This window comes from Indicator indicator, chromosome 23 (genome assembly GCF_027791375.1).
Source record: "Indicator indicator isolate 239-I01 chromosome 23, UM_Iind_1.1, whole genome shotgun sequence".
In the NCBI taxonomy this organism is placed as follows: Eukaryota; Metazoa; Chordata; class Aves; order Piciformes; family Indicatoridae; genus Indicator; species Indicator indicator.
Window position 1 is genome coordinate 10,719,187 of NC_072032.1, and position 19,900 is coordinate 10,739,086.

Genomic DNA, 19,900 nt, shown 5'->3' on the forward strand with positions numbered 1-19,900 from the left:
AATCCAAGCTAGATATTTTTTCCCCCATTTTGTCCTTTCAGCTGATAATTCTTCAAAATCTCTAAATAATTAAGAGGAACATTAGTTTCCACTAGCAAAGCCATCTGACTGCAGAAGTTATTTTATTCTACATATTTAATACTTAGAGACATGATGTCAAATATTTATACAATACTGAAGTAGCAGCCACAGTTCTGCTACTCCAAGAAATTTGCCATGTGTTAAATGTGAGCAAAATCTGACTGTACCTATGTTTGGTGCTCAGATGTGGCAACAGATTTTCAAAACATAGCGCTGGCATCACATTTGCCTGCATCACTTCTAACTCCATATCATTTAGAGTTTGTGTATTCACAGTAACAGTTGGTAGGTTGATCTCTTGTTGTACCAAGGCACATTTGTGTTCTACCCTTTTTTTCTGCATTGTGTACAAGTATCTACATGTCTTCAGCATATGTCCAGTAAAAAGAATTTTTGCCATTACTAGTAAAGAGGCACAGGTTTTTTATTGACCTAGGAATACAGGGTCTTAGTATTTGTCGGGCTTGTCTTAGCCTGAGTTGATTATAACTTGTTTTAGAAGTGTGTAGATGATGTTGATAACAAACATCAGCCTTTCCTATTAATTGGGATAAAGGAAAATGGTTAGTTTCAGTTCTTCTGAGCAAGGTCACCTGCTCCCTACTTGTTATTGAAGCCTGCAGTTACTGACTTTAGGACCTAGAGGAGCATTTAAAGAGTGTGAGTAGCATTGGGGGAAAGGGGTAGGTACTGCAAAGATGGTATATAATTTCCTGTGGTATTGAGAGGGTTCTCCTGTAGTACTTGGATTACTCAGGATGTATGCACTGGTATAATTATATCTGTGGGGAAAAAAAAAAGCGCCCTGAATGTTGTGCTTTGATTGCATGTTAAAAAGTTAACTGGACTAGCAATAAATTCCTGACTAGGTATTTGAGGTGTGTTCTTTTAATTTTTTTTTTTTTAACTGGCAAAAATATTTTAGTATAAAACATGAACAAACTTGTCAAAAGCTCAACAGTGTGTACATGCCAAGCTTTGAAACCCTAAGTGGTTGGTTACAAAGGTGCTCAAGTTTTTGTTGTTGGTTTTGTCCTTTTCTTGTTGTTTTGTTTGTTTGTTTTTACTGAGTCTTAGAAGGTTGTATCTTCTTTCTCGATGCTAAATCTCAAGGGAAAATGCACCTCTACTTTTAGCATGTGGCAAATGTTATTTTTCAGAAAGCTGGAGTATCCCCAATGAGTAGTGTCTGAGCTTAATCACTTGATAAATTTGAAGTGCTGTTTTTCTTCTAATACTCCAGCAACTCTATCAGTGGGGTTGCCTCTTTTTATCTTTACTTCTCTATTTTTCTGACTTTGTTTCAGTTTTTATCTTCTCATTTGCACTCCCTCCCCTGACATCCTTTGATATACAGTCATCATATATCATGGGCAGTTTTGTAAAGTTCAGAAGGGTTTGCTTGTTTGGTTTTCCCCTTTATGCTACAGTTAATACCTCATTGCAAATGTGGTTTCAGATACTTTGTGTTTGCATAGGATGACCTTATCCAATGCTATGGAATTGGTGGGAGTAGAGGGGACTTTCCATCATCAAACAGTCAGAAAGATCCCAAATTGCATCATGGAATTGCATCAGTAAGCAAAGCTGCCTTACTGCTGTTATGAATGATTTCTAGCTTGCAGTGGGGATGGAACCCTACTTGAGGATCACAGTTACATGAGGTACCACATGAATGTTCAGCAGGTGTTTAGGCATCTCATATGATGCACTGCATCCTAACAGCCAAATGTGTTCTCTACTTCCTGTGAAGTCATGGGAAAAGAGGGGCTGCAAACACCACTTCAGCTTTTTTTTTCTGTTCTGTTGTAAAAGTGGCACCTTGCTCTATAAAGAGGAATTTCAGCAGTGAGTATTTTTCATCCTAAGGCTGTTAAGAGTTTTACATGTGCCCCGTTTCTTCCTTGCTGCAAACTGTTTCCCAGTGAGACTAGTTGCCAGGCAGATGTAAATACTCAAAGACAAGCAGGAAATGGGATGGTGAAATTGAGGTTAAATTACAAAGACACTGAGTATCTGCATGTTGCCTGGTGAGCATGCTGAAGTTGTGGTGAAGCTGTTGTAAAGGAATGCAATGACGATGCTGGATACAATGTCCTCTTTTAATCAATACTACGTGTGCTGGTGTTTTGTTTACACTGCTCACACAGATCACATTGAACTTAAACAAAGGAAATACAGCAGCAGACAGAGCTTTGGCTCTAGAAGACTAATGAATGCTGTTACCAAATCAGCCAGGAGCAGCTGCTTGTATTAGTGAACTTTTTGGTGTCCAGCTGAACTTTCTGGTGTCCAGCTGTTTTAAAAACTGCTACAGTATTGAAGGTGCATGAGTGCATCTCATATGACTTCACAGTTCTTTCAGTTACTTCTTTCAGTAAATTCCTCCTGTGGCAACACTTGAAGTTGTCAAAAGGCAGTGAAAAATTATTGTATGTTGTCAAAATTCTGGCCAAAATCTCCATGCAACATCATCACTATAGGTAATTCTGTGCCTGCTCTTCCACGTGGGTGTTAAATCCAAGCATCTCTGGCCACATCCAGCCAGCATGGCAGTCTTGGCTTCATTCAAGACTCATGACAAAAAGGATTCTAGCTCCCTGCCAGGGAGCCCCAAGCTCTACCACTTGTGGCTTTAATTGTTATTCTGCAGTTGCAAAAATCGTGGCTATATTTAGCTTGTCTGAAACACTGCTGAGAGGCTGGCTGACCTGCCAGTAAAGTGTGCTATCCTCTGTAGGAAACCTATCTGCTTCTACAGTGGTGTAACAGTCCAGTGAAAAAATAAGTCTAGCTAATTCTACCAGGAATGGGAAGATCACTACCATCTGTATCATGTGAGTGGGATGGGTGTAGGTTCCAACTCAGCTCACTCTTCCAGTCATTTGCAGGGATAGACAGAATTTCTCCTTTGGCCAAACCAAATGGACAGAACCCCTAATGTAACAGTCAGTTTCAGGCTTCAACAGAGTTTAAATCTGGGTGTCAGGACCTGCTGCATCAGTCACTATTAGTGTTTGTCCAGTGGGAGTTAGCTGAGACTTGAATATATTGAAGTGTTGTGCATATGTAAACATTAGGGAGCTGATTAATAGTGGTATTGCTTTTGCAAACAGAATGAAGAGCTCTTATAAAATGAACTTCCTCCAACTGCTCTGCAGGACCTGTTTCATCTTCCACTTTGTGAGCTGCAAGAGTCAGAGTTATTTTAGGTTTGTCACAAATTAACAGGGAATTATGCTCTCCCTTGTTAGTATGGAAACTAATGGATTAGGCCAGGTTCTGTGCTGGTGTTAATTGCTCCATCTCTATCTGAAGTCAATGGAACTAAATTATTTCCTGATAACAGAGGACTCAACCTTTCATTTTCCTTTTGACACAGGCATTGGTTATGCAGAGTTGGAAATCTCATTTGTGAAGTTTTATAGACTAGGGCTGAGATGTTTTATATTCTAACACCAGAGCTCTTATCTTGTGTCCTTTCTGTGGCTCTCACCCCCGAGTACAACCTCCCATTTTCTATTCTAGCCTGATACAATTTCTGAAAAAAATCAGTGATTCTTTCAGAAAGGAGAGGGTGTCTCTTTCCTTCATCTTTTGTCTCAGCCCTCTCCAGCTTTCCTCATCACATCTCTATTTCTAGTGTGCAATCTTCTGTACTCTTACTCAAATTTTCCATTTTCTTTATTTTTCCTCTTTCTCTGGTTCTGTTTCAGGAATCTTACCAGCACCACATTCTGTACTTTGTTGCTGCATGATTAGAGATTTATTTCTAGTTATTATTTTGCTCTGTGAATCTCTTCAAGAATATCTATCACCTAGAATTGCATCTAGTCATTTAGGATATTTCCATTTCTGTCCAATTCCTTCTACCCTTTCTCCATCCATCATTGCCATAATGATTCAGAGTAGCTTGTTGATAATAATGAAATCTTTCCCCTACTTATGCATACCCAGATGGAAGTGTTTGCTTTAAATAGGTCAGGCATTTCACTGATACCTGATTATCAAAGGTGTATTTTTCTTATTTATTATCTGGCTACAAATTAATGAAGAATATATTACTTTGTTTGCTCTCTATGCAGGGACACTTTCTGCCTTAAAAACTTAAGTTTAATTAGGAAATTCCATTTTATCTGCCAAATTCTTGTAGTTCTTTGAGACTTTTTTACAGATTAATAGCTGACTAATACTAATGGTGCTAATATAAGCAGTTTTCTAAAGGTAGTGGAGAACTGAAGCTCCATAAGTGCTTGACTGGGACATTCTTATGTAGGGCACTGAACTGACACCTGCTTAATGAAAATATGTTGAGTTTGAAAAACATGATAGAAAAACACAATTCCAAGGGAAGATAAATTTTAGATCATTTAGTGATCTAATTTATAGTAAAGGCCTCTAACCAATTTTATTTACACATACCATATGAGGATAAAGGAGAAGATGCTGAAGGGAGAACAATCTGCCATGAAGAGGGAAGGACAGGAAGTTTAAGTAGGAGGTGGCCATAGGCATGGAAATACACTTCTTGCTTTTGTTCTTTCCCTTTCTGAAATTTAGTAAATTTAGAGCAATTTAATCAACTTTAGATCCATTGTTTAAACAACAGAAGTTGTTTAAAGTAAAAGGTAAGAAGTAGAAAAAGGTGATATCAAACTTTCAGAAGGAAAAGGATGCTGAGAAACTAAGGGTCATTGAATCTGGATTTTATCCTAGACAAAATGTGTAGGTTCTTATAGTATTTTAGGCTACTTAGCTGAATCTAAATGCCAATATATTTTTTTTTTAATGTTAAATAAATGTTAAGGACTCTCCCAAAGAGACTGTAGAAAGGTAAAGTTCATAACAACCAGTTAAATACATTTTATAGAGAATGATGTGCATTCTGTGTGCTAGAGTTAGTAGAGAAATGGATGCATGTTATCTGAAGGAATATCACTCTACAGGGGCAACTTCTATTTCACATATCTCCTAGGGTTTTCTGAAGTCAATAGCATATCAGTAGGGATGATCAAGCTAATATTGTTGTAGAAATGAAACTGTCACACGGGAAAAAGAAAAGAAAAGTCCCCTCATAGGTCTCATCAACTGTTCAAAAGATATGAAACAAAGGGTAGTAGTATATGCTTGGTTGTGAAAACAGGAATTAGAAGTGAGATCTAAATACTGTGTAGCATATTTTAAAATGCCTGCATAAGGGATAAATAGGCAAATAGCAAAGTTTGTATGTGATTCAAAATTATTTCACAGAGACAAATGTGAAGCTAATTGCCAGGAGCTGCAGAAAATCCTCATCTACCTAACTGATGGAGTGACAAAAGTGCAGTGAAATTCAGTCATAAATGCAAAGCAATGTAAGTGAGTCAAAGTAGCCCATGATAACATACAGGTAATTAGGGCTAAAGCCATTATGGATCCCCAAGAAAGAGAAAAGTTCTTAATTTTTCAGAAAAAGCCTGTAAGATGAAAGTAGAACTCATTAGATCTTTCAGTGCTCAAGAGAATCTGAAGTGAAACTCAAGTTCTGACTGCATTTCTTTGACTCATCTTAAAGAGGAGTGTGCAGCATCTTACAGAGATATTGTCAGTTACTCTCCACTGATACAGTCAGGAAGCTGGAGAGGAATTTTTTTCTCTAATAAGAGTTCAGCTCCAAGGACAGAGAATCAGCTTGTCAAAGCTGCACAAGCAGCAGCTGGGCTTCAAACTTCACTGACTTCCAGTAGAGCTGAAGTGCCATATAAACATATGTGTCTTTACTTACCTCCTCCCCCCAGCCACCTACACACAAACTAGCCTAGTTTCTTATCCACACTGAGTGGGCAGAGAATGGGAAAATAGCTTCTGGGAGCCTGTCTTGCTCTTTCCTTGCAAGAAAGGGGGAAGTCTCGATTGCTCCTAAGGTGCTCTGACCACACCTGCTGAGTAGCAAAACAAGACTCTGCCCTGTACATCCTGCTTCTAGCACAAGTAAAAACCTAGGTCAAACACCTCGGTGCCAGCACAGCCACAAGTACCACCCTCTCCTGACAAGACCTATCCTCAATTAGCTAATGAGCATAGCTGGGACTTAGCACTTTTCCTCCTCTCATCTTATCCCCACCCCCAGACCATCAGATTTCAAATGGATGAATTAGCTTCCCCTGCTTAAACAACTTTGAATTTCTAGTTAACCGTTACGGAATCCTTCTTCAAAGTTACTCACTAGCCTTCTGTACTATGAGAACATGGGGTTACCTATCAAAATGTATTATGCCTACCTAAAGATGACTGAATAATAGGGGGGACCTATCAAAATGTATTTATGCCTACCTAAAGCTGACTGAATAATAGGGGGGTTACTTGGAATTTCTGGAAAAATTTCATTTGATCTAAACCAACTGTATTCAACACAAAATACTTCAAGTATTCTTTTAAATGATGAAATGATATCAGTAGGATCAAAGGACGTTGCAAAATGAAAAATGTTGCATGAAAATCAGTGGTTTAATTGTGAAAATATTTTGCCATTTCCCCCCCAAAATATTTTTAGAATGTAGAAACAGAATGACTATCTAATGTTATTAAATATTTTGCTCAGGAAAAGAAAGCAGTGCTTGTAAAACCTCAACTATAATTCAAACAGTATCTCTCATCCTCAGAATCTACCATTAATAATAATTTTTAGAAGCTGAGACTTTATTCCAAGTTTCCACCTTGGGGGAGTTTTCTTTTTATCTTGGCATTGCAAACCTTTGAAAAGCAGCATTTGGAATGGAAGGCATGACAGATCTTTTAAATGGAATATGCAGCTACTGAGCTCCACATTATAATTACTGTCATGCTGAAGAAGGTTAAATATTTATGAAGAATGTGCTTTTTATCATTCAGTCTAATTTTTAAACCTGAATTTTGTAATTGCATTGAAATGCCAACAATGGAGGGGGGGATCTTTCTTGGAAGGCAAAAGAGTTTTGCCAGTCTCATTTATTTGTGAAGTGTGACCGATGGAGGGATATAAACAAAATCTGTGGAGTTTTTTTTCATTTTGTATCAAAAATAAACTGAAAACAGCTTTGCTAAACAACTTCTTAGGCAATGCCTAGCTGGTTTTATTTTATTTTTTTTCCTAGAAATTAGAAATTGGGTTTCCTTCCTGTATGTATATTGAGCTTTATGCTTGATCACTTGGATTTATTTTTGTTTTCCTTCCCAAGTTTGGCTAGGTCAAATATCAAAATGAAAATTAATCTTGCATTCTTACTAGCATAGGTTGCCACATTGAGATAATACAATGAACATCTGAAAATTTTCATACCAGAATTTGCTGCATGACCTAAATTTATCTGATGCTTGAATGTAATATTAAGTTCCTTGAAAATGTGATCCAGATTCTGGTTTTATCAGTGCTATTACAGATACCTTTGACCTCCCTTTACAGTTCTATAATTAAAAAACCCCAAACAAACTACAACCAAACAAACAAAAAACCCAAATAAGTGTTTAATAACTTGATGCACATCAAGCTCCACCATTTTCATGCAATAGTTTAATGTAAATTAAGCTAGAAGAAATGTCTGAAGAGATTTTCTAGAAAACTTATCCTAAAGGATGCATAGATTTTGCTTTTGTAGTTAAGCTTTTAATAACTTTTTAAATCTTTAATTTGAAATGTTGGTTTGTCATTGGGAAACAATGTGGGCTCTAGACTTCTGACATTATATCTAACTCATGACCTAAATTCTGCTCACACAGGAACTGCTTAAACTAAGAGGCATTTAGATGTTTTTTGCATCACTTGATAGTTCTTCAAGTGCCATTAATAAAGTTAAATTTGTGCATTTATTATTTATCCAAGAATAAATGTCTCAAGAATGTCAGGTCAGCCAACCCCTCCTAAGGTTTCATTCATTCCATTGACTAGAAAGGGACTCTGATTTCATTCTCTCAGCCACATTTAAAGTTGTATGAAATTAATGCAACCCACCACAGCTTTGTTCCTCAATTGTGTGAAACATATGCCCCTGTCCTCAGGAGGAGATGCTGGGTCCTGCTTCTAGGAGAGCTGGAAGGACCTTCCCTAGAGTCACAGAAGGAGGCACCTCATAGAGGAAGTTTTCCCTGGTGGGTGCTTTAAGCAACTTTCTACTAACACCATGTGGCAGCTGTTCTGAAAGATCTAAGGTCTCATGCATTAGAGAATGTGTAAGTTCCTTTCAGGGAAGTGAGGCAAACATTTACATCCTAAGTAGGCCTGGGGTTTCACAGCTTCCAGAAGAGATCCTGAGGGCTATAAGCTTCTTGCTGTCAATAAATTTAAACCCCCAAGCATTTTGTATCTAAAACAGATGTTGTTCTGCTTTATCTGGTTACAATTTAAGTAATTAGAATAAAAATAATAATGATAGTAATAATAATAATACATTAATTGGCGTTTACAGAATGAATTTTCTTCTATCCAAGCTATAAAACTGGGAATATGTACTTTGAGAATTTATTATGAATCCAGTATTGACTATCTATCAGTTATGCTCTGCTGACAACCTGAACACATAGAGTTAAATCAGGGGAGATGACAACAAGGTTGTTAAAGGCATGAGAAGGTGGAACAATGACACAGATAAGGCAGCCTAAGGTATACAACTTCAAAGAATTTTAGGCATGAGTTGCTGCTGGACTATTGGGAGACAAACTGGCTCTGTGTAGGCTGGAATGGGGTACTCTTCCTAAGGCTATGCCTGGTTCAGCAGAGATCTGAAACTTCAAAGATTAGAAAGTGGGAGGGGGCATGAATAGATTAGGAAAGGCTGTGAGGGCTGAATCAGTGGGAAGCTGACAGTCAGACTGCAGGAGACACAGGCAAACATCTTATACAGTGAATTGACTAGGGTGTCGTCCTTTTTTTGTTGTTGTTTTTGTTTGTTTGTTTTGCTTTACCTCCAGGAATGAGGTTAGCTCAGTTGAAGGGAAAAATCAAAGCTCTCCCATAGCTCTCTAGATGTTCCTGCCTTTCAAGATTTTGTGTTTTGCTTTTTGTTTTGCAGGTGTGATCTCTGTGTCATATAGCTAACAAATCTGTAGATATGTTTGAGAAAATAGTTATGACTAACATTTTAGTGGGACTCAGATCAAGCCTGGGAGAGGTTAAACTGTGGAATCCCACCCAAAATAGATGGGATTAAGGTCTAGGAACTTTGTATATTCAGGAAGATCCAAAAGAAAAAGAGTTTCAAATATCTGTTAAGCTGTGATACTGACAGTCATTATTGTTACTTTAGCATTAGGTAAAGAAACAAAACAAAAAAAACCAAACAAACAAACAAAAAAAAACCATATAAAACTGGATTCTTCTAGGGTTCAGACTTATAAAGGCAGACTGAGGACCAGCAAGATAATGACAGACAATTTAGACTGTGTCTGTTTTGTCCAGGGTGACCTTGTACAGAAGTTAGTGGTGTTGGGTAATATGGAATACTAAAATTTTATGTTGTTTAGCCTTCGGTATCCATTCATTTTATTTTTTTACCTATTCTTTATCCAGTAAAAGAGAGTTTCTTGAGAAGCTGTTCTGTGTCCTTTTCTGCTTTGTATTTGCAAGTGCATAAAGCATTAACTCTGAACTTTATTTACAGTGTTTACTGTATTTATTGCTGATCAGCTTCCAGGAGGTGCAAATGCCCTTGTGGCTTTTTGGCTTCCTCAAGTTTGAGCAGAGTAAGTGTTCAAGGGACAATAAATGCTGAACTAGGTTGCTACACTCAGAAAAGTGTAGGCAGAATAAAATAGCATAGAATAGAACTCTACTGAGCTAATTCTTTTTGCTTAGAAAGTGCTACCCAAGTCTCTGTTCTTCAAAACAATTCCAGTGTCCTTGGAACTGTAGGCATTATAGGCAAAGTGTAGAATATTTGAGGAATTCAGAACAGAGAAAGGTTTAGCATTTGAATGGAGTCCTTTTTATATCTCTAGCAATCAACTCATCTCAGCTCTTTAACTCCAGCTACATTGCTTCAAAACCTACTGATGTGAAAGGCACTAGGAGTTGGGGGCAAAGTGGAGAAGTGATAATGTTAGGAAGGATATGATTTAAAGGGTTTAATTTACAAGATCTGGAGAAAAGCTCTTTGCTTCCCAAAATATCCTTAGGAGAATTCCCATAATGTCTCCAGAATCCAAATCTGCTTTCTTACTTAAGTGCTCATGCCATTTCAAAGAGCAATGGTGACTTACCTGTAGATTTTTTTATTCTATTTTGGAATCTTGCCTGCCAGCATTGATGCAAGCATGTTCTAAATTACACTTAGTAGAAAGTATAGCACAAAACCTCCTCAGCATTTTATGACTAATTTTACAAGTAAAGCTGTGAAGATTTTTTGTTATACATCATCTGGACATCTGAAGTAACATTGTCAAGGGCTTTTAGAAGTTGTTTAAATCCTGTATGTGTTCTTTGCATCCAATCAGAGAGAAAAGCAATGGAACATAACTTCTGCAAACAGTACTGTAAAAGGTATGACACACTTTTTGAACAAAGACATAGAATCATAGACATTGAGGGGCATCTTCCTAGGAAGTATATAAGCTTTTGAATGATTGATGCCAGTTTATTTAGGGGAAAAATTAAATTTTATTCTGATGCTTACCACAAAACCCAAGAAAAATAAGACTTTGTCTATTTTATGGGACCATTAACTACAGAATGGCAACTTACATTTCCTACATTTAAACCCCAGAAAAGCAAACAATCTACAGCCAGATCTGTTCAATTGCTCTCAATGATTTAAAGGAATGCTGTTACCTCCTGCAAATGAAATATCAATACAAGTACTTAAAAAATATCAAAAAGCTTGACCCTTGCAGCAGCTTATTATTTTATTTGCAAACATTTCATTTTGCTATATTTTATCTATTTTTTCCTTACATAGTTGGCTTTATTAGAAAAGAATGCAGTGTTATCTTTAGCTTAACTTAGTTAAATCTATAAATCTAATGAAAATATTAATTGACCTCACTGCTGCAGCACCTTTTCTTCCTGCCTGCTATGCTCTTCTCCTCGTGATTTCTAAAGAAGCAGGCAGAAGCAGGGCAGTATAGTCCCTTTTGTCCTTACATCAAGGTTCACCTAAAGCTACATTTTGCTTTCCTGAAACTTTTTTTGCTTTTCCAGTCAAGAGAAATGGCTTTAGCATGCACTCAGTAGGAACAGCCTCACCATGTCTCAGTGAGACTATAACTCCACAGTTTTGAGACAAAAACTTCATTGAGGTATGCGCTAAACTGAAAGGAATGGCTTAAAATGTCAGCTTGTTGTGGGATAGCCACTGATGACTAGTTCTAAAATTTGTGATAGCTTTCACTTTTCCCCCGTGAGCTAACTTACATTTGATGGTAACACCTTTTGTCAGGAGAGATTCCATTTGAGGACACCTCTTGATAACTGAGGAAAAATAGTTAGAGATTCCACAGTGTGCTGCTGGGTGTGTTACAGACAGAGCTGGTTCTCTTTCTTCCATGAATATCTATATGAATGATATAATGAGAAAAAAAGAGCAAAAATGCTTAGCAGCTCTACTATGTCCTCTTATCTAAGCTACAACTGATGTCTGAGCATATTCATGGCCTTCCTCTGCAGTTTCTGGAAGTTTTTGTTCACCGTGTCCACCATGTGAGAGACCTCTTACCAGATCAGCATGATCTTTCAGATAGATGCTTTTCATCCAATAGAGGGCAGTGACTGTGGTTGCTTCTGCTTTTCAGGCTAGCATTTTAACCTGCTTTTTCTAAGACATTCTCCAAGGAAGTTAAAAAGTTGTTAGGAGATGTTTGGTAGATGTCTTTCAAAGGAATGGTGACGTTCTTATGGTCCACTTCTCAAACCTAATCTGTACTTGTCTGCTCTGTCCTATTGCTGCATTGCTTGCCTGCAAATTGGCATTTGAGACAGTAACAACTCCTGCATATTCTTTTGGGTTTGTTTTGAAGTTTGAAATGAAGAAGGAAGCTGACATTTCTTTTGTGTGAGGTTTTCACTTAGTACACTAAAAAAAAAGGCAAAACCCCCCTGGTAACTTCTCTCATGACAGACGAGCTCTGAGAAAGCCAGAAGAAAGAAATCTGTTTTCATTCATTAGCTGTCTCTCCCCTGTACTTGAGTTACAGGTGTCAAAATATGGATAATTTAGTAGACTTTTTTTCAGGATATAAAAGTAAAATAAGTTGACTGACTCTAAATCTTTAGTTTGGCCTGCAGAGCAAACTGTCAATGAACCATAATTGCTGAGACTTTCTGCATCCTTCTGCTGTGTTTAACTTCATTGTCTTTATAGTGATAAACTGTAAAGCAACATATCAAGTTAGCAGATTATTGACTCTTCTGCTGGAAAATCTGTAGAGCAGGCATGGTTTTAATTTAGCTCTGTAAAAGAGTGAACATGTCAAATCTGTGCAAGGAAAGTTTGCATAGCATGCATTGGATTGACAGGCAGTAACGAAATACTGAAATGTGCTTTATTTGGGTGGAGGAGATTTTATGAGACATGAGCTGTTTTCATGAACAATTGGAGCCCAGCTAATTTCTGCATGATTTCTTGCTCTCTGAAAGTTACCTGGTTCTAGTCAAGAGAGATATTAAAGAGAAGACATTAGTCTCATTTTTATAAAGTTCTTTACAGTATTTCAGAGGGATTATGGAACAACTACAGATAATTTTTTTGCCTCCCAAGTTCCCTTCCCAATGATAAACAAGTATATGAGTCAGCTTTAGTGAACCTATGCTGATTTAACTGAATTGAGAGTTTGGTTTACCATCTGGAAAAGTCTAGTGTATGTTTAATGTCTGTGTATTTTAGGAAATTAATTTGAAAGTCTTCCATTATTTCACTTCTTATAATCCTAAATTTGCATGATATGATTGCAATTGTTCTGCAGAAAGTAGAGCTTTCTCCTCTGCCCTCTGACTGGTTTTCTTTTTAACTTCTGCCTAAGAAAAAATCAAGACTTACAGAAAAGTTTTGGGTATGCTCCAGACAGCTTATCACTGGAGATGGCATAGACAGGAAAATGATCATCTATACATTGAAATGATTTTCCTTTAAGTGTTAGGTGTCTTGAAAGATTGGAAGGTTTCATTTTCATCACTTCAGTTTGTAGATACTTAAAATCTAGAATTTTTTTGCTACAGTTGTGGACTCCATGGTTTTCTTTGGTTATTTTTTTCAGAAGGTAGAGCCCATATTCTTTTGGCAATATTCACAAAGCCTTCTGGAGGCTATCAGAGCCGCAGTATTCAAGCCCAGTATCCACAGCAGAAACCAGAGTTGTGCAGATATATTTGTCTGCAGAGTTTGTTAGATACATTCCCCACTTGCCAAATTAAGAACGAGTTTTCAGAGACTGATTTTACTGATAAGAAAAGCAAATTTATCAGGGTCATTAATGGTATTTAAAGTAGTCTAAGTAGGATTCTCCTCTCAGAGGTACAGAGCAAGCCTGATATTAAATATAGTAGTAACTACATGTTCACCAGCAAGAGGAAAAGGCAGCCTTCCTGCTGTCTCAGTACTTAAGAAGATATGATTACATCATGTAGTTATGTCTGTGGTCCTATTGTACTGTCTCCTTTTCTTCAGATGATAGTATGGAGGCCACTAGGTTTAATCAGTGTGTCTGAGAGCAGAGCGAGGTAACAATCTTGCTTATTAGAAACAGAGTTTCCTAATTATTAGAATTTTTGTTAAAGATGATCAAGAATTGTATATCCTTTTAGAGGAGGAAAGATTTTTCTTTTTTTTGGTCACTCTTTTTTCTGGTTGATTGTACCCACCACTACTGTAAATACTAAGGTGTGGCACAGATCTCTTGTGAACTTGGCTGAGGGTGATGCTAAAGGTCTCTTTTGAAATACAAGAATATTGTCTCAGATATTCTACCCTTTTTTGGCAGACTGACAAAGAATTTAAGGATTGAGTGGAAAAGTAAATTGAACTCATTGAGAGATTAATATTTTGTGTGCTGTGGGGAATTCTGCACTTTCGCTGCATCCTCACAGGCAGGTTTGGGGGTCATATATCACCCATTCCTCACCTGGACTGTCTGATACTATTACATCTAACATCAGTCAAGAGGTAAAAGTTAACTTGGGAGTTAGTTTAATTCAAACTGTTTTTATCAAGAGCATTTGGCAGTTCACAGGTTGATATGAAGAAGAATATTCAATGGGTGAAGATAGGTTGTGCTGCAAAAACCAAAAAATAAACAAACTATATAAAACCAAAACCTTGGAAAAAACCCACATCAGTTCCCTGATCCAGTTCACATGATAACTGCCCACAAACTTGTAATAGTCCTAAGGTGGTACAAATAGAGGACAGGAATATCTCCAGGTGCTAAAATACCTGAAGTCTTCTGTAATTTAATAGGCTAATCTCTGGTTGCAGTGTTGGAGTGAAAGGCTGTCTCACACTCAGGTCTGCTCAGGGTTGCTTGTGTTTGCAGAACTGTATGATGACCTGAACCAGGGACCTGATGCAGCTGAAAAAACAGTTTTTGTTTGGATTCTTTTTCAGCTGAATCTACTCCTGTTCTGGCACAGCTCTGACCAGGTTTGGTAAGATTAAGCAGTACCTCTGAGTATTCAACTGTGACTTGCATCTGCTGAAATCACACTCTGTTATCACTGGCTTGGGGAGAAAGAGATTTAGGGGCATTGTCCCCCAGCAAGTAGTTATTAGTAGACAATCAAATACAAGAGATGATGGCCTGTCTGCCAGAGAAGTGGCCACAATTTTAAAGAGCTGAGGTCCTTCAGTTAGCAGAAACAATGCCAAAGCTTTCTCCTGAATAAGGAAATGAAGAGTTTAGCAGCAATATCAGTGCAATGTATTCCTGCTGCCTGTACCTGGCACGTTGTCCTCCCAGCTGGTTCAGCAGAACTGTTTATAAGGCAAGCAGTTATGTAGGGGGAGAAGAGAGCCGATTCTACTGAGCTGCTTTCTCCTTGATGCTTAAATTGTTATTTCCTGTATGCTCACAGCTAAACAGACCAATTCAAGGCTGGTAACCTGAAGCACAGGACAAGAAAAAGTATCTTGCGGTGACAGATGAGAGGCAGTAAACTCTCATGCTTGTGATAAGGTGGAGAGAATGTGCCACAACTCTGGAGGTCCCTACAGAGGCTGTGACTCCTGTTTCACCCTTGCTCTGAGAACAGGAAAGGCTTTCCTTTTCACTTTCCTGAGCTGTCAAACCCTATTCAACTTCACGAGCAGTTAATTCACTTGCTAAAATCCATTTTTCATGCATTGCCCTATTTGTAAGGGATAGCAAATCTTCTTCTTTATTTACCCTGCTTGAAATTGAACTTGCATCCATGAGGCTGCAGGAAAAAAAAATCTTGTACAACTTGGGAAAAAAGGAACATTCGAGGCAGTGCAACTTTTACATTATTTTATTGCTGGTATATGAATGTCTGAGCATTAGCTTGTTCAAGTTTATGAAAAAAAAAGACACCAGGATTTCAACCTAATTTGATGTTAAATAATTAACTTAGAAAACTAATGCCAACATCATATGTGTGATATTCACTGCATAGCTATATTCAATAATAAATATCTTACAGAATTTTGTGTAATTGAAGCCCACACAAGAATAAGGAAGCTGCCAAAAGTAGTATCATAGCCAGTTGGCTTAGTCAACAAGAAACCAACTGGTCCACAGATGCTCTTTTTTTTTTTCTACAAGAAAATATCCTCTTTTGCAGTCTTCTATCTGCAAAATGTTTAGCATGAACTCTCCTCCTCCTGCAGGCTGTAAATCATTTATTCATCAAGCCCTTTTATTTGAAGCAGATGGAAAACTTGGTACAAATTTAAACACAAAAAAGGGGAAGATTAGACACTTAGGTGAATAGTCAGTTGAATTGCATTATACTGCTGTGACTTCTGGAGAAGGCCTTAAGGCACAGGGATCACCTAATACTCAGATGGACTTGGATGCCTTTTCTCTGTTTGGGTGGCACAGGCAGAACTGGGCAAGAAGCTGGTTTTTCTGAGTGCTTATTCTTCGTGTGTAATGACATGAACACAGGGAATGAGGTTGTGATAAGTTGTTCCTCTGTAACCAGTGTTCCCTTACTATCCACTTCGAGTCTCCTTGTCTGTGCTTCTGTCTAGCCCTGGTCTCAGCCAATGTGACAGTCAAAATAGACTAGGTGTTCTATTTCTGCAAAATGGGTCCTTTTTTTCTCCCTCTCATTCTCCTTGCAGAATAACCCACATGTCCAGGCAAAAAAAGAGATGAGATAATAAAACAACCAAGACATGGTATAGTTCCAATTGCTTTTATTCCAGCATGTGTACACTTAGGTTACCTTTGGTTTAGCTACATTTCATTTAATTTCATTTTATTTATTTATTTATTTATTATTATTTTTCATCTGACTATATAAAATAATTTGTATCTCTGCTCTTTGTACTTTACACAAATTCATAAGAAGAGCCCATTCCTGCATGGATCAAGAGAATGGTTCTTTGACTGTTTCAGCTACTTCAAAAGAAACATTGCTACCATCCCTAGAATGGGTTGAAGTCTCATAATGCTGCCATTAACATAACTGGTACTCTAACAACAGCAAAGACATGTTCCTTTGATTGTATATTTCTGTTTACCGAATGCATTAGATAACTACTTGCATGTGACAGTGTGACAATAATAACAATGTGTATAGTGTAATGCAATGGCATGGACCAAAGAAGCTGAATTTTATTCAAAGCTTAAAATATAATCAGAGCAAACATACACAAAGTATGTTTTAGACCTTGTAATGCTGTGATTTGCCACTCATTTGAACAGTGTCACATAAAAACACTATCAGATCATCTATTTTCTTAGAGAATGTTGGTATAATAAATTATAGGACAGATGTGACACAACAGCATGCTGGAAAGGAATGAGGAATTTTACAAAATTCAGTAATGGCAGATATCCTGAGAAGTCTGTCTGTTGTTTGAAATGCTGCAAGAAATCTCCCTTTTGTAACTGTAGTCTGGACTGAACGGTGTTGAGCCCTGAAAGCTTTTTGTTGAAATAATACTGGATTGATTGATTGATTGACTGATTGATTGAAAACCAAAGAGGTGAGAGGAGGGCATGTTAGTAGTTCTTCTATTTTCTTCAAACATGTACACCTTCCTGTTTTTCTAACCCTCATCTAAGTTAAGAAGAATTTTGTCATTCACTTCAGAACAGTCTTTTGTCCAAGCCAATGTGCCTTCATAATTGAAGCTATGTCTGAGTTGTATATTTATTTTTTTTTTAAATTTATTTATATTGAGGGATGCCTCAGGCACCTGGTGCTCAGGGTTTCACTGTTAAACTGAATTTTGGCAGAGCATAATGTCAACAGCAACTAAAAAGATGATGTCGTTATGACAGGATTATTGACTTGGAAGTTAATTGAAGACATTGCTTTCACAGACAACACAAAGTGATATCCAAGCCAAAATTTTCATGTCCCTTATCATTAAAATAAAAATATTCTCAGACCAATGAGACCAGCTGTTCCTATGCATCCAGCTGCTCCCCACCCTGACTTGCATATTTTATACATCCCAGAAGGCATTTAAAATCTGCAGCATCACTGTTGAGTTTATTGCACTATTAACTTTAAAACTGCATCAACTGTTGTGTGGTAGTTAACTATCAAATTTACTATGGATGGGTTATTGTGCAAGAAAAGAGAGTACTGCTCTTCTTTGCTAATATTCTAGGAGTCATAAATGAATCTTCATTTATTATTGGTAAACAAAATATTAATAAAAGTGTTTTTTTTTTTTTTTAGTGTTTTGTTTTGTTTTTCACTCAGGTATTTGCATGGCTTCTACCTGCAACTGGTCTTTCCAATGCAGTTGCAAAATGAAGGAATTAGCTTTGAACATGCAATCTTTCCAGCACAACTAGGCATTTGTGCAGTGCCATATAAAAATACAGGGTGAAGAATGAGAAAAGAATATTTTCACAGCTGTAGGGGCACATACATGAAACTGAGTTCAGCTCAGTTTCAAGGTCAACACACTTTGTTGACATAGTTTACTACTTTTGCCTTGTTGTACCTTTTATTACTTTATTAATGCATTTGAAAGCATCTACTAATATACTCCTGCAAATTTCCATTCATGTTGTGAGCTAAGTTAGGACTTTCAACTCACAGACTTCAAAAAAGAGAAAGGAAAAGAGATATTCCCCTAAGAAGTATTTTTGATGTACAGCCTCTTATTTAAGGATTGCATGTGGGAACTTTCCTAAATGTCTGGTCAGCCATGCTAGATAAAGCAGAGGATAAATGGAAATATGCCTTACCCCATCTTACTTCCCTTTAGACATTTGAAATCTGTGTTGATGACAACAGGGAAAAAATAATCCTGGCCTTCTGCAGAAACTGGGTCTGAAAATTTGTCGATAAGGAGAGATGAAATGATCAGCTTTAAGCCCCAAAGTGACAAAGTTTTAATCTAAAATACTCTGTGGTGGTAAGTCTCACGCTCTTCACTGAGTGTGTTGATCAACACTCCTCATGCAAATAGGCTCAAGCAAGATTTAAATAAAGGATGGATTTTTTTGTCTGAGATATTCCAAAACAATGTTGATTTATTCAGGCACAGTGGATGTTATTTCACCTAAGACATTAGGAAAAAGGGTCATACAGCACCAGCAGTAGATAGATGTAGCAATATTCTTGATGAAGCAATAACTTCTGTGTTTTTTTCCTAGGAGAAATTATTCCCTTTCTATACTCTTTCAGCAGTGTTCATGGAATAATCATTATAGTTTAAACTTTGTCCTCTGCAGGTACAATATCTGGCTTTCAAACACTCACACTAATCTGTGTTGTGAAGGCAAAGGGCAAGACTTAGTCTTGCAGTGCCTCCCTGATTAATGACTTGATTGGCATTTCTTGTACTCAAGGGGAGTAGTAGACTTTGGATTGGACATTGAATTTCCATAAAGTATGTTTATTTTATGTTTGTAAAAGTGATCATAGGCTTGGCTAGCTGCCCTGAGGAAACAGACCTCTGGAGCAACACTCAGGTGGTTGTACTTTAAACCTGAGATGGTAGAGTTTTATAGAAATAAACACCTGTATTGCATAACACTGGAAAGGGGTTTCCAGGGACTTTCTTCTTTTCTTTTATGAACAGATATGGCGTAAGTTCAAAGCTCACTATTAGTGCTTCTGCAGTCCCAGTTGGAATGTGCTTCAGCCTCTTTCATTTTCTCTTCAGTTTCTGCTGTTGGCTTTTGTTGTCGCTTAGCACTTTAGAAATACTCTAGCAAATATGTTTCAATACAGTAATGAATGTGTGGAAAGTGAATGCTGCTCGTTAAACACACTTGGAATCCTAGTTTTAAGTATTGTAATTCTTGAACTTAGGGCATCTACAGCAGGTAAATATTAACATTAGTGTGAGTGTAATTTATTGTCCGTCATCATAGTTGACACATAGCTAGGTGTGCAGCCTCCAGGATAAAGTACTGTCCAGTCATGCCATGCCTGTACAAGGTGTACACATTTGATATGACAGACTCTGAGCTCCTTTGAATTTAGGGCATGAGTCCTGTGAACTCCTAACCCTGCAGAGAATATGCTATGAGGTCCTAGCACTAACACCATAATAATGACCCAATGGCTCATGCTCTACTTCTCAACCTACATTGGGCAGGGGGGAACATATAGATGTGTCTTGTTGAGTGACAGGCAAGATACTGGTATCAAGTAGCAGTATATGTCTGTCTAGAAGTATTCTCAGTACCAACATCAGGTGTCAATATCACCCTGGCACACACA